We start from the raw sequence: 16,915 nt of genomic DNA on the forward strand, positions 1-16,915 counted from the left end.
ATTGGGGCTAACCTTAACTGTGGTTCGGTTAGAGTTCCCCATTACTTATGCTTTTTGGATCGTGGCTCCACGCTCTTCCTCTTGACCAAGGTGAACAAGAATACAAGTGAGAGTGAAGAGGGAATGACTTTTACATAGAGGCGATCAAAGCGGAGTATGATTCACTTTTATCTTACATATTTTAGATGTTGATAAAGTTGAAGTGAGGTTTATTTTGAGATCTATAAATTGGAATGGGAAACTACTTCCTGACAAGTGGAGATTCACACCAGAGAGAGGAGCAACAAAATCCATTCAATAACTTCTTCTCTATTTTTCTTGAGAGAATGCAACAAAGAAAATCCCTTAAATTTTTTTGTGCCGAAGTGATTAATTCTCTTCAAAGTAAATCCATTGTATCAACTTGCATTATTCTTTGTGCCCCAATTCTTATTCTAGCTATATATGCAATCATTAACTTATATATGGAGATGAAATCATCCTTGTGTTTTTGTAAAGAGGCTAAACACTAAGGAGAGTCTCCTAAGCTATTGCCTCTCTATCACTGAATGAGAGAGAAAGGGGTATAGAAATTCAATGGGGAGGGACTTCATGCATGGCAGACTAAGATACTTAAGGAAACGAATCTTTGGGATTTAGTTAAACATCCAATAGGGAAAAAAATAACAAAAAGGAGCACGAACAAGAGCATCCACATCTTTTACCAATGCACAATTCATAGCTTAAGATGAAAAGTTTTGGTAGTGCTATACATAAGAAAAATTTGGACATCTTTCCAAGTATTTCTACTCCAACAAAGCTTGCACCATTTGTAGCCAGGAAGGATGCCGATGCTTTCAAAAAGATAAAGCCAAAGAAGAAAACAAATGTGGCAATGACACTACCAACAATCAAAGAGAACCAACCAACGAAGAGGGGCAATCATCATCATGTAGCACTTGAAGTCCAATGTGAAGATAAAGAAGGAACTAGTCATTTTGTATACGAGTTTGACACTCCAGGATGTACCTGAAAAAAATGTAAGTGTACCATGTGAGTTCAAAATTAGGGGTATTTTACTTGAAAAAGTGTTTAAAAATTATTAAATTACATTTACAGAAGGGATTTCCTATGAAAAAGGGATCATGTTTGCCTCATATCATGTAAGTATAACTACATTATTAACACATGTTGTATAGAGGAACCCCCCTTAGGATCTAACCGTGATGTTTTCTAAAGACACATATAAGTGATGTATCTCCACCTCTTTACTAAATACCTCTTTTGAGATAACCTTGAGAGCTTGGTCTCTAACAATAGTCTTGTATTTTAAGGGAGGTCTTTTATGAGTATTTGTAACATTATGATATGAGTGTCTTGTAAACATCATAGTTTAAATCCCAAGGGGTTGTTGGAATGGGCTTTAGCCTATGATCATAACCTTATGTGTGAACCTCTACCTTAGATTTTTTTTTTTTGAGTCCGTAGTCAATTACATAAGGTGTCCTTTGAGCCATGAGCTGTTTGAATGAAGTGTCAATCAAGGCCGACATGAAGGGGTAAAATTGTTGAAGCTAGGGGTTGATTTGGAGGCCCTTAGATCAGCTCTAACTTCATCCCTAAGCTTTTTAGCTAGCCTATATATAGCTCTTGTAACTACCTTTCATTAAGCTAATAAAATCAAGTGTGTGTTATCTCTCTCTCTCCTCTCTCTCTCTCTCTCTCTCTCTCTCTCTCTCTCTCTCTCCCCCCCCCCCCCCCAAGTGACATATATTCTCACCCTCTACTAATTTATACGTTCATCTAGCTTTTTGAGTTACCCCTCTTTTCTCTCTTACATGGCACGGTAAGTTTTCCATGGTCGGTCCCCGGTGCTCTGTCTTATGTGCATCGTCTAATATTCATCATGCTTAACAACAATAGGCTTGCATCTATCCACATGATAAAAAATGAACCCCAAGGTGAAGACGAGATTGAAGATCAAAATCACAGTGCAAGACGCTAACATCAACATTTTGCTTCATGATGGAAGTAGCCATGATTTTATTTGTACATGTCTAGCATAACAGCTTTTGCTTACTCAAATACCATCACAATATGAGTCAAATCTGTGTTTAATAAACAAAGGTAGAATTGGAAGCACCAAGTTGAAAATATAAAGATATAAGAGTGCATAATGTCACACGAGAGAACATTTTTGTTTACACCATAGCATGGTATTGATATGATACTTGGTATGTCACTGTGCCATGAAATAAACCCCGTAATCGACTACCCTATGCACTCTCATATTTACACCTAAAGATCAACACCTTTATTTGCAACTAACCGAAATGACGAAAGTTTCACGTTTTTCTCACACAAGCAAAACGAGCAATTTGTAAGCGACTTTAGTGTGCAATCTGAGAACAACATTTATCATGGACAACCTTCAAGGTGAGCTTGAAGCTCAATTAGCATTACGATTCATTTATATGCTTCAGAACGTGCATCCCAAAAAGCTTAAAATTATCTTACCAGGTGCCAGCTGAGGGTTTTTCTTCTCCAAAAATTATAAGCAAACAAAGAAATGGAAAGAAGATGGATGTGGAGGGCATGGGCTCCTACATAGTGGAGTAGCACATGGCGGGAGACTTAAAGACCTTGAAATGCATGTACAACGTTTCCAAAGGGGCAACAAGAAAAAGCCCTTGCTTATATTGCATGGGAGGGGTTCACATCTTAGAGAAACCATGTTGGAGAAGAGCGTCGGATAGGCATCTTCGCGACCCCAACTTTTGACCCATTTTGGATATCCCACTTTCCAAAGTGCACATATGCACAATGCATGCACTTTGTAGGATAATAGAAAAATTAATATTTCTCTATGCTTGTTTTTTGGACCACTCGACATCTCCCTGCAAAGTAAAGGGCAATCTCAACTTTGGAGACACTCTTCTCAGAGATGCGTTTGCATGGAGGACATGTTAAGATAGAGAAGGATGAAAAGAGGTCTAAGGATGGCCGGGATGTTCCAAAGAAGTTGTCTAATGGTGGTGTGAAAGCTCGACTCTTCCTATCAATGCCAACAATTGGAAGAGAATGCAAAATCCATAGTAGAAAAGAAAGACAAGCATTGATATACAATAGGTGGAAACATTTGCACAATGTTGTAGTTGATCATGTAGACAATGGTGTAGCAAGGACTCACAATGTGAAGGTATGGAAAACCTTGAACGCAATATTCAAGTTTTGTGAATTGAACTTGTGGAGTGAAGACGACTATGCAGTTTTCTAAGAAGCTGCGGAGACATTCCACAAGACATTCATAAGTGCGTGGAAAAATCAACATATTGCTCACTACATGGTAATGTAATTGGTTTGATGATATGCTAATTTTTTGAATTGCAAATATGTACCCTTATGATATTTGTGTTTGTTATATGTGCAACACATTATCAATAATCACATGTCGTGGTTTGCAAGAAAGTATGGCAGCTTGGGTATCTAGTCTACACAGGGCATGGAGAAAACCCACTACCAAGCGCGTACTGGATATTTTAGTCATACTTGGCATGGAGGTGGTGTAGACAAAGCCAATAGCTTAGAGACGCTACATTAATGGATGTATCAAAAACTTTTGCATAGGTAACATCACAAGGAACAAGTCAAAGACAATTAGATTGGCCATGCATTGAGGTTAGCTAAAAAAAGGAGGGAGATATGGGAGTTACCTTATGCGGCAAGACGACATGTAGATTTGCGGCTACGAAAATAACACGAGGGAAGGGTTTGGACAACACCATTGCAAGTTGTGCCCTAACTCCATACACAAACCTTAATGTAGCTAGAAGACTTTATGTTATTTTGACTTTCCAATTTGTCAATGATGATTGCAACGAAATAATACACTTTGCAAAATTTTGGTACAAAATTGATCCAATTTTGATGCATCAAAAAAATACATCTAGATTGTTTCTAGTCATTGAAAAAATTTACAATATACTCTAGCCTCTTGCCCTTATCTGAAGGGCTCTCCTCCTCGTGCCTTGGTCTTTTTGAGCAACGTGTTTCTTCATCACCATCTATCGCACGCAGGTTGAGGTCAGGCAATTTAGTTTCCTCATTTGCCTCAGACTGCAAGGCCTCTTCTACAAGTTGAAGGACTAGCCGCTTATGTTTGAGAAAATCATGTTTCGTATTGTGGCAATTGGTGTGGGTCTATAATTCCACAAGCTAGACCATACACATCATGTGTCAAAAAGTAGCAACTGTGCAAGCCATAGATGCCATGCCGAACACTATACATTGAAATCACTGCTTGCTTCTCTTGCAGCATGACCTTGTATGTATTCCATCTAATAGCCACACCTCCTAGATATCTTGGGAGGTGTCTTCAATACAAAAAGAGGAAAATGCAGTCTTGTCCTCAAATAAGCTCGAATGAAAGCAAAGGAAATTTGGGGCACTCAAATTCTCCAATTACTAACCAAGGGAGGAATTCTTTCTCGAATCTCCCTTGCCTCATCCACGGGGACAAGGAATGAACTCGTCATCATAGACCACGAGCTATGTCAAATAAAATCCAAGTGTTGGTATATACACACAAAACTCTTCATCTATGAAAATCACTTACATAGAATTATACCTTTATCTTCTTTGACTAATGCAGATTTCCATAAGCCCTGTGTGCTCTTAGTTGCAAAGGATGACAACAACGCAGACATCGCTGATGGAGTAGTTCTTCCCAACTCTGTGATTCCAAGTCTTTCCTATATGACGGTGAACTCTGACTCCATTGGGAGCATCGCGGCACATGTGGCTACATCCCTCTAAACCATTGCTAGTGCCTCTGCTGGTTCGACAAACTCAGGTGCTGTTACATGAGCGTCCATAACAGAGTACTTGTCATCCATAGGGTTGATTATACTATCATCCTCCATTAGTTTTTGAGAAACTATAGCAAGGCAATAGTCCTCTCTCAAGGCAAACAGTTCCATGATGTCATTAAGCATTACATAGTGATGATCATTGATGGGGATGGTAGGGAGCACATTTGTTAGAAAATCTCCTTTAGCAATTGAACATTTTTTTATAATAGTAAATTAACACTTGGTGGTTGCACCAACTCGTCGCTAGTGACCAGAGGTTGACTACTCTTGCCTCCTCCGCTGTGTCCCCGATGGTCATCTATAGTGACATTCAAAAACACTATGAACCCATCATAATATTCCACCACATGACATTTTTGATTATGTACAAGACATTTGATGTCATTCATATGCACTAGGAGCTTGAGGCTGCTCCTATAGAAAACATCTTTCTTAGAACGGTTAGAACTTATGTCCTTCATATGGACATATCGGGAATCCTCGAAGTCAAATGTGTTGCTGACCATCTATTGCTCATATGTTTGATGAAACTCTGCAAGGAAATGTCTTGCAGATGCTAGCCACTCTTGCAATCTTGTCCTTAGGTGTCTCCTTTGGAGCAAGGTAGCTCCTCCTCTATCTTGATCACGAAGGGATCCATTTGTGGAAGGAGGCAAAAAATCCTTCAAAGGAAAGGGCAGAAGTAAGAAGGCTCTGGCTAGGACTGGGGAGTACAAAGAGGGGAAAGAAGAATGTCATATTTAGAGGAATTCCATGATGTCATTTCAACCACCCTAATGATTGCAATAATACTGGTGCATTGAAAACGACACATAGCCTGAGGCAAGCTCAACCACACCATGACACGTGTTTGAGTTAGGTGAGTATCATGGTTATATGAAGCACCCTGAGTGCACAATCCTAGACTTGCCTACATCTACACATCACGAGTATGGAGGACAAGAAGAGCGGCAAAGCAGAGCTCTCTCAAAAGATGAGAAAATGTTGGCCAAAGAAAAAGCTCTCTTCTTTTATTGTTGATGGTTTCTTATTTGCACTGCTTTCTTCAAAAAAATGTGTCGATGATCGTCTACTGCTTGCCGAACTTTTCTGTGCCACTATGGGTATGCACACAAGCTCTTCACTTATTTTTGTCGTGCCAAAATGCAAGACTTTGATGTGCCTGGGAGACAGGTAAATGTTGTGCTATAAACAAGAATAGTGCATGAGGCTACTAGTCGCCCCTCCATATCGTGTTGTGGCACGACACTTTAGTAGTGTCCCACCACCAACGCGATATGGGGGTACGACAACAATCGACTTGCCATTGTGGCACAACATTTTAATGCCGCTCCATAATGCGATATAGAGAGATGTCCATTGTAGTCACCCCCATATTGCATTGTAGTGCGTAACTTTGTCACGTCACAACGCGACATGGAGGGACGTTTATCGTAATCACCCCCCATATCGTGTTGTGGTGCAACACTTTAGAATGCGATATGGTGGGACATCTGATGTAGTCACGCTCAATACTATAATGTCGTGGTACAATGTGATATAGGGGGTCGTCCATCGTAGTCACACCCCATATCGCATTGTGGTGCGACATAAACCTCCACATCGGGTCAAAATGCAATATCAAGAAACGTAGATAGTAATCACATCTCCATATCGTGTAGTAGAGCAACAAAGGTAAATGTCGCGCCATAACGCGATATGAAAACGTGACTAGGAGCCTCTTACATTATTCAAGTTGTGCTAGGACAAAGGTAAATATCGCGAGACGGTAGGTGCACTTTGTGGAGCCCCCCCCCAAATCACACTACGCCACAACAAACACATAATCACTCTCCCCCCCAACGTCGTTGTGCATGACCTTGCCATGTGTCGCTCATGCAATGATGCATATTTCCCATTGACAATGAATGAGGCAATTAATTGTAGGCGCCCGCCATAATGAAAATCGCACGATTAGTAATGATGATAATGTCTACCCCAATATATAACGTTCTTCTTTATCGTAGAGCCCAGTATTGTTTGAACTTTCTCCTGACCTCTTGGAGCCAACATACCCAATTCTACTGCGCGATTGCTCGTTTTTCTCCTTTTCCTACAGCCTTTCATTTTCCACGAGAAATTTAGGTTTTCATGGCTCGCACGAAGTAGGCAGCCAGGAAGGTATACCCGCAAGGTAGCCAGCCTTTAGTTCCACTTGTTGCAAGGAAAATCTACCCAAGGTACAAGCAAAACCAAAGCATACTGCTTGAGCTTCGTAAGCTGCAAAAGCATATATCTCTAGTTATCCCTAAGCTACCTTTTCAGAGGGTTGCGCACAAGATCTGGAAGAGAGCAAACCTAAATTTTTTATGGGCCAAAAGTACGATGGGTTGCCTTCACAAGGCAAGTGAAGACTTTTTGATTGAGATATTTCAAGATAGCTATGTCCTTACAACGCATGTCCACAGAGTGTCTGTCATGCCCTGGGATGTGAACACCTTTTGTCTTGTTATGATTCAGGTACGACAAGACACTAGCGTCAGTCGCTGTTTCTGATATGGATACCATCTTGACAATCCCATTGATTAGGAAAGTGAATGTGACAGATGTTAGCACCACCCATCACACATATAGCACACGTCTAAATGTGAAATGGGTCCAAGAACAGGTGGAGGAAGAGGAAGCGGTCTTTGCCGAGTCAAATGGCTTGGCAATGTTAGTGGCTATTGACAAAGACAACAACAAAGCCCTGCTTTTCCTAGGTCCTAAATTTGATGTTGCATTGCTTGTATAGAGATAGATGATGTATTTTGCCTTTGTTTCTCAAGAGATAACCATATTGCGAGATGGTATGAGAGAGTTGACGGACCAAATTATAAGTTTTCATCTCTAGTACGTTAATTTTGTTTTGTAAAGCTTCTATTTGGCCCTACTCATTAACTTTTACAAAATTGCAGAATGCTTATCTCTAATTTTCCATGGAATCACCAATCCGAGGTAGCTATGTTGGACGCACAGCTTTCAGTGGTGCTAACCTCGAAGGACACTTCCTTAATCAATGTTGTTGATTGGTTTCAATCAATCAACATGGATCCAATTAAGGTTTTACTTCTAGCTTACAATGAAGAGTAAGTCTTGTCATTGTTTCAATATTTTCTCTACTATGAATAGCTACATACTTCCTCATTATTTGCAATTAGTTCACATTGGAGCCTTACTAGATTGAACATCGAGCGCAAGAATTGCTAGCTTGCAAACTATGTGCACGGGTTTCATGCAAATGTTTGAAGGTAGTTGCCTGTTGATCAATGTTGCAAATTATATGCAACATGTCATCACCTTCTGCTATGTCGTGTAGGTCTATTCAAAAACTTGTGGTTGCTTGGGAAGCATTGACCCCATGACAATATCTGGGAAGACATGTTCATTCTTAGTTGTAAGGTGCCCAAACAAGATGACGGGCATTCTTCTGGATGGAGAGTTCTTGAAAATGCAGAGCTTCTATTAGAGTGCATTTATGCTGAGGAACATAGAACTATAAGTGCACTCTTTTGCTTTTGTAATCCTTTTATGATTTCTACATACATGTACTTAAGGTAGGAATTTTGTTTGTAGACAAGGAACCTGGCAGTTTATTTCGATGTCCAGGTCGAGGTATTTAGGACGCCAATGATCCAGAATATGATCAATCTTGTGGAGACACATCCTGAAGGAGCCCCCGACTCATTCGTCCCGCTACAACCACAGTCTCCACCTCAAAGGTATGATGTGGTGCTTCAAGCATCACATCAAGCTCCTGAAGTTGCCTCTCCTCGTCTTTGATCATTCCACCTCTACCCTTTTTGTTATACACAATTTTACAAAGGACAAGGAGCCCACTGCACAAACCTCTCCTCAAAACCCTCTCCTCAAAGCCCATCTGTCATCCAACACTAAAACCATCTCCTCAGCATGACTCAACACCCACAGGCCCTCATGCTACTGAGGCTGCTCATTCACGTGCTCATTCACCTTCTATTCCTACTAACTCTCAATCTATTCCTTCCCAAAGCGACCCTTTACTTTCTAGCGATGATAATCAAGCACGAGAGGATCTCCCCCACTATTGTAAATGAGAGTTACAAATCAATTGTATTGAATTGGGCAATTAAGTGTACAAATGCAAAGACAAGTTGAGTCAGACTAAAAAAAACATTTGTGCTCAGACTTTTTTTGCAAGAAAATTTTTATTTTATTTTGCATGTGAATAACAATCACAATTGCGCTCTAATCTTCGTTACAAAATTGGGGTTCAGAACATTATGATTCTTCATGTGAGCCACCTTCTTTGATTAGGGGTTGCACTGCACCAGGTTCTATCGGTCATCATTAACCTTTGCACATATTATCTCCTCCTCCTTCCTTTGAGGGACCTATATGACAATTGATCCAACATTTAGATTAAGTTGATTTTTTTTGGCAATGACAAACAAGGAAGTAGTATATGCAAAACATACAACCTTTCACATGTTGCACTAGAAAAGAAATTTTGGAGGCAGGTTGAGGTCAACCTCATTCTCCAAGTCCTTGCACACTTATCGTAGTGTCACATTTGCGTTGAATGCAGTCAACAGTTCAAGTCGACACCAAACCTCAAGCATCCTCAAAGGATTAGTCATGTCATCATGAAAATCCTGATCAACATCTACCAGATGATCATTCACTCGATGCCACCTTATGTAGTGGAAGGAAGCTAAGAATTTCTGAGAAGCTATCATGCATTTACACAAAACTGACTTCTTATCTACCTTGCACAAGATGCCATTAGAATCATGAACATCCTAACACTCATCCAAAAAATCGAGGCATGTCTCTGACTTGCAGATTAGCATAGTTGCAATCTTCCTAAGCTCCTCATCATGGAAGAAGTTGATGAAGACATGCATGGTTGTGGAGATTAAACTACGTACCACCCTACTTGCAATATTTGGTCTTAAGCACTTTTGTATTTATTGATGAAGCTTTAGTCTAAAACTCTTTGAGGTTTCCCAGGCAGGTACTGGCCATTTTGGACTCTTCTTTGGAGGAAGCAAGACATATTGAAGATTGCCAAAGCCAAGCACAGAAGACGATGCATTGTAAAAGTGGTCAAAGAAAAATACCCCCCTCTCATCCAGCACTCTTCTAGCGCTAGTGTTATACAGTAGTTTGCCCACCAATGCATGGAATGCATCAAAAATGCCTATAATGCAGTCCACCGGTTGCGAGTCTTCTTTGTTCGAGGGATATATATTTGCAACAGACAAGTTAAACATAAGTGAAATGGTGAATAGAAAAATATTTATTGGAGGTTGGTAAACACAAAATTTGGTCGGTGAGCTGGAAACCCTATTGGCATTTTTCTTAGAGGCAACTCTGAGTGCATATATATCTGTTCAATGAGCATGTCTTTGACTATTTTTCCCATTTTTGACAAGCAAAAGTCTTTCACCCTATCTTTGTAATTGTTCACAAATTCATTTCCCCGTGTGCTTCTCTTTCTCGTCTAAAAGAGAACCAACTTCCACTGGTAATGGTGGTGGAAAGCCAACGACCATTGTCAAAATCAAAGTTGTTGAATATTTCCACAGACTTAATACTTGTGGATGGTCATTGAGGTCTTGTGTTATCCACTAGTGCTTCTTCAACAACGTTAAGATGCACAACACAACAGAGAGAGGGAGAGTGTTTAGTAGTGTCATTGAACACAAAGAGCATGCAATCAAATGTGAGTAGAATGGTAAGTTGAGCTCAAGTAGATGTGAACGAGCAAGAATAGCACAAAATCTCTCATATTGAAAGTGTGCACAACTGCATTGAGTGTGAGTTATGCTAGATTTGTTTTTGTATTTGATGCTGACAGCAAAGAGATTCGAGCCAATCGCAACGTATCTTAAATTAAACAACTAAAAGCTATTTTTTGAAAATGCAAAAATTTGGCATAAAAATAAGGAAAACAGAGCTACCATTACGATAGCCCGCCATCTATTGGGTGCCTACATTCTCTCTCTAGCACTAAAAGGACTTGTACGACCTTCTTTATGATAAGTAAGATGAGTTCTACTCTGAAGAAGGGCCCATACTAGCCAAAGATGTGCTTGCATGCATATTGCTTGACAAACTATTTGGTTCACAAAGATGCACATGAATTTTTACATTTTTGCTTCAATGTTTTGAAGCAAAAATGGTTTGAAGTCTAGATGTGGTCTGCTAGCATAGATAACACTATCAACCACACACTATTGACAACATTTTTCAAGCATTGACTGAAGTTTGTGCAGATTTGACATAGAAAATGTGTAGTTGAGTGTCCTTTTACTTGGGCAAGGCCAAGAATCTAGTTTGGCACAAAAATTTGCATAGTATAAAAGATGCTCTACTCGTGGATACTATGATCTGTGATGACACAGGTTACAAGCTTATGTGGAACAGATCAGGGTTCTGTCTAGTTTTTTAGAGGCTTGATAGCTAGAGTCCATATGAGTGAGCCAATTTTTTGAGGATGATGATCATACACTGACTTGCCAGATGGCTTGTTTCAAATGACAGATATCAATACACGATGATGATTGTCATTTGCAAAGCCGGACATGGTGAGGACACATTTATAGAAAACTAGTATAGGAAGCAAAATTGGAGGATCTAACCCTACTGATGTCATCATATGTAACATGAAGATGGTTATTGGGAAGATACAACCACAATGTATAGCTATTATATTGTCAAATACAACTCATATTATACTATGCCAATTTTATTTGGTCCATGAACAATGTGCAAAACTATAATATCATTTAATTTTTTTAATTTAAGTAGGGTTATAATAAAGCGTATACAATTGTATTTTAAAGACGTTAAAGCATAACTTTACACATTGTAAACATGACACAAAAAGATGTCAGCAACATCAAAAGTAAGTGTTCACCAAAAAACGGAGCATAGATTATAGGTTAGTATTAGAATTCCTACTCATTGGACCATATTTCATGGAGCTCCTAGTATAGATTGAGGGATTCGTCTCTTAGTTGTGGGTGTTGCATAGGATGCCATCTCTCAAGCATGTTGTCTTTTAATATATTTCTACAAATGGCTCCAGGCTTATGTGGGTGTTTCATAGCATGTCCAGAGCCAAGGCGTAGTCCGAGCCATCTCTCAAGCCTACTTTCTCAAAAACATAGTGTGCCATCAAAGCAGGTAACAGCTCAAGGTAGGAGGAGATAATAAATGTGGCGTCCCCCCCCCCCCCCCCCCCCCCCGCCCCCTCCCCCTCCTCTTGTTCTCTAATTTTAGCCTCATCTTTTACTGCAACTTTGCTTTATTCTTTTTTTTTGCCCTTCTTAGTGTTGGGTGAATAAGCAGAGCACTCATTTTTGACATGCCAATTTTTGTTGGCCATGAAGTGTGCTGGGTCTCAAAATGGGATATAGTCTCCTTTTATAATCACCCCAACTAGTTATTGTTGACTTTCTTTCTTGGGCATAATTCAAAGGGCCTTAAGCTAGCTAGTGCTGGTCTCAAATGGGACATAGTCTCCCTTTATAATCACCCAACTAACTAGTGTTGACTTCCTTTCTCGGGCATAGTCTAAAGAGCAGTGAATTGACAAGCTAGGGCCTTAAACTTGACATGATAGGGCAAAGAACAGTGGTGAAAATCACCAGGAACAAAAAACTAGGCACTACAACATGCAACATCATATTCCAAACATACTGATATCATATTGGTAGCATGCCAATATCATTTCAATTCATGCCAGTAATAGTAGTTTATTATTCAAAATGTGGAATCGTACCAGTATCATACCAGTAATAATTGATATATGCACGGTTTTATTTACAAGATAAAACTTTTAGTTATTTTGGTTCAAAAGCTACAAAAGAGGCACGCTCACCCAAATTTTTTGTAACCTAATAGTGCCTCTTGAAGCGGGTGGGTGAGTGTAGATTGTTCTCTATCAACTATAGTAGTCGGTTAAGATGGAATAGGAACATGTAGGGAGTGGAGCTTCCAACAGCAATGTCAAAGAAGTTGAAGCCAAAGCTTTTGAGACAATGGTATAAATTCTTGTTAAAAATTGGGCTATATTGAAAGAAACAGAAGGACTTCTTCTCGACAAAAAGGATAGTAACCAAGGGTTGATAGTACTAGAGCTACAGAAGAAAATGTGACAAACAAAGAAGCTCAAGAGTCAGCTTATGAGACAAAGTATAGAAAGCACTTTGAAGAGGAAATAAGCCACTCTTAAAGAGGTAGAGACTGCTCTAAAAATCTTACTAGAGATGGCTGGGAAATGAGGTTTGGGGTGACACTTGCTTTTTGTGTTTTTTTTTTCAATGTTTGTGTGAGTGCTCTTGTGCATCACACTCAATTTAAACATGTATGGAGAAGTTAAGCTTAATTTACAATTGAATTGATGGATAACAAGTCAAGCGGCATTTTTCATAAAGGTTGTATAGTTATCTTACAACTTGAATGGAATGTTGTTGTATAGAGACTCACTTACATCCGTTGCTATGACATAATGACTAGAGTTGCTAGGATGGGGTGTCATTGAAATTTTTATTGCATGAACAAGGTGAGAATATATAAGCACCTCCGGCTTCTTGTTTAATAACTCATAGGTCTAGTCATTGATGAGATGATAGTAGAGCACCTTGATAGCATAGGAGCCTTGTGCAATTACATTGACCCTTTTATCAATAGCCTCTCAAATGAAATTCCTCTAGCTACCCAGTGCATTGTACAATGTAAAGATCGACACCCTCGTTGTTGTCACTTTCTACAAGAATAACATAATTTATTTCCAACAACTAGAGCTTGACTTCTATCGTTATCTCAAAGGGCATTGCCAGACAGATCCTCACTTTGGTGAGATTTGGCAATGAATCCAATGGGGAGTATGGTGCTCAAAGGGCAATCAAGGTTTACAAACCTATAGGGTGACCACAAGGCAAAGTTTGTGTGCCCATTGATGATTGAAGATATTTGCAAGAAAATTTTGTTTGTTACAATGCTTCTGATGCAAGACACCCTAGCATATATTGTACTTTGGCCTTAATCATCCAATATTTCTATTTGGCCGCACATGAAAGATTTTGTTGAGAAGTGTGTGCAAGATTGTGCACAATGTCAACTTAGTAAAGCTAAATGTTAGCATGTGCTAGGCTCTTACATCCCCTACAGATTCTCAATACGAAATGGACTAGCCTTTCCATGGACTTTATAGTGAGATTTTACCTCATACCAATCAATTATGGTCATGATGCCATTTGGGTTGTCATTGATCACCTCACAAAGATGGCATATTGTATTCCTACTTGCACCACCGTGAAGAGTGATGAATTAGCTCAACTCTTTGTGGAGCACGCATATGAGTTGTATGGTTTGCCCAATGAAATTGTTGATGATTGTGGTCCCAAATTCATTGATAATTTTTGGCAAATGGCCTTCCAAAAATTGGAGACTTGTTCTTATGCATTGTCCTCAAGTATTCTTGAAACCTATGGACAAATCGAACGCAATAAATGAACAGAGAACATGCTCACATATATGTTTCTACTCGCCAGTTTGATTTGAAGGTGGATGCATGAATAGGTGACCCAAAAACCATGGCCCAAACACAGACTTTAAAACCAATTAAAATTTCACTTTAAAATTCTAATTTTTTGTTATATCATTGGAATTTTTCCATTTAGCTTTGGATTGAATACAAAGTTTGCATTTGATTACCTTTTGCCTCTCTCTCTCTCTCTCTCTCTCTCTCTCTCTCTCTCTCTATCTCTCTCTCTTTTTGAGCTTCAATTGATCTTGCTAGAGGTACTTCACACATTGGAGTAAAGATCTATCCAATGTCACATTCTCTCTCTTTGGATACAATGCCTCACAGAGTAGGTGAGAGTAGTCAAACTGGATGTCAGTTGGTTATTGCTGATGCAGTCAAGGAATATCATTTTTTTAAAAGAGAGTTGCATGCAAAAACAAGCATGACCAATTAAAAATTCTAGTGATGATGCTAAGCAGCAAAGACTTTGCAATGACCTAATTTTTTTCTTCAATAGACGGACAAAGTCCCTTGGTATTGGTAGCTTGGATATTTTAAGAAGGTTTATCAACCATTCAACTATTGCAAATCTTCAACATTCTAGGGAAGACACATTGTTGATTGAAGCCATACATAAAACACTCGGATCAATTGAAATACCCAAGAGCAAACAAGAGTTATTTGTGAAACAATTCAACACAACAATGCTTATGAATATAAAGTCCACATTGGCCTCTAAATTTAATGTTTATGTAGTTTCCAAATCACTAAATTTGCACAAGAGAAACTTCGTTGTTGCTAAGAATCAGTTGAAGGGAGATAGCAAGTGATGGAAATGTGTCCATCTATTTGTGTTTGGCAACCAAACGATTGTGGTTTTTTGTCAACTTAGGTGAAGGACTTGGTCTTCTGTTTTAGGGTATCCAACACTCATATTTCACCCAATAAAAAGATATGTGTAAAAAGAGTTTTGGAAGAAAGCAATATGTGTAAGAGAAGAAAAAGAGGGAGATTGTAAATGATGGATGTTTGATCAAGGTGTGTTCGCCAAGGGAAAAATTCTATGAGAGAGAGGAAGAGAGAGGACGAGGAAGAAGGAGGATATAATGTTCTACCGGTGGGAAGTTATTTGGCGGCTTGGTAAGGATCACATAATTCAGAACTACTAGACATTTGCTTTGCCATGTGTAAAAGCTATCCCAGGATTGTCGTCTATTGATTGGATATAAAGTAGGATCAATCTCAACTTACAAGGGGTCATCACCCAGATGAAGGATGTCCCAGATTTGACATGCAAGATGCTAGTGAAGATTGCAAAAATGATCATAACCTACATCACCACATTTGAAGACATCGAGTCAGTGGAACATCCTTGGCAAGTGTTCCTGGAGGGCACCGAAGGCTTGTGCTAGAACCTGAAGACAAAGATTTCAAGCCGCAACGTAATCATGGGGATGTATGCCCAAATCATGTTTTTGCCCTCTGACTACATGCAGACATTCGAGGAGGCATTCATGATAGGGTTCCTCAAAATCAATTCTTCAATTTTCACATCCAATGCATTCTCTTGAACAATTTCAATAAGCTCATTTATTCACATGTAAAGCTGAACTATTTTGCATTTGATTTTTCATTTTTTTACCTCATTCCCAATATATGCTTATATGGCGACATTGTAGCAAAATACAATAGCATCATTCGTGTAAAAGCTGCCACACTATTTTGTTGGGTATTCATTAAATGGTTCACCATTTACTACACAATTATACAAGTTAGAGGTAGAAATGTTCTATTTTAGTGATTGTTTTGATCACACCATCGTTCTAGAACTAAGGTATGCATGTAAACCACACATGTTTAACAAAAACAATGGTGTCAAATCGTAAAGGTATGATATTGGTATGATAACGACACAAAACATATACTCGTATGAATCCATTATCATACAGGCATAGTATTTGTATCATAAAGGGGTAAGATACCATTATCATATTGTAGAGGTATAGGTATCATACATTCATGATGTGTTTATTTTTTATATGATATGATCCTTTTACATATGTATGATAATGGTTTCATATCAGTACCTCTTTTGTGTTGTTATCATACTGATATGAAACCATTATCTCGACCAATATGATATTGGTATCATATCGATACCTAAAAATGTGTCGCTATCATGCTGATACCACAACAACAACTCTGTCAATTTGTTTTTGTACCGGCTTAGATTACAATGGATGTTTCTTGTCGTTTTATTATATATTAACTACATATTTGTTTCATACTTGTATCATATTGCTATTATACGAGTGGTTGTTTTGTATCATTGTCATATATTTTTAAGAGCTTATATGGTAATGATATCATATTACTATCACACAATGTAGTATTAGTATAATATTGGTACGAAATTGTCATGTATTTCTATCATTTTCATATCATATTATCATCTCAATATTTTACATACTAATCGTATACCCTATCCATATCTTATTGATTTGATATTGTTATCACATTACTTTCA

The sequence above is a fragment of the Adiantum capillus-veneris genome, chromosome 25 (genome assembly GCF_014529385.1).
Source record: "Adiantum capillus-veneris isolate H3 chromosome 25, ASM1452938v2, whole genome shotgun sequence".
NCBI classification, from domain to species: domain Eukaryota; kingdom Viridiplantae; phylum Streptophyta; class Polypodiopsida; order Polypodiales; family Pteridaceae; genus Adiantum; species Adiantum capillus-veneris.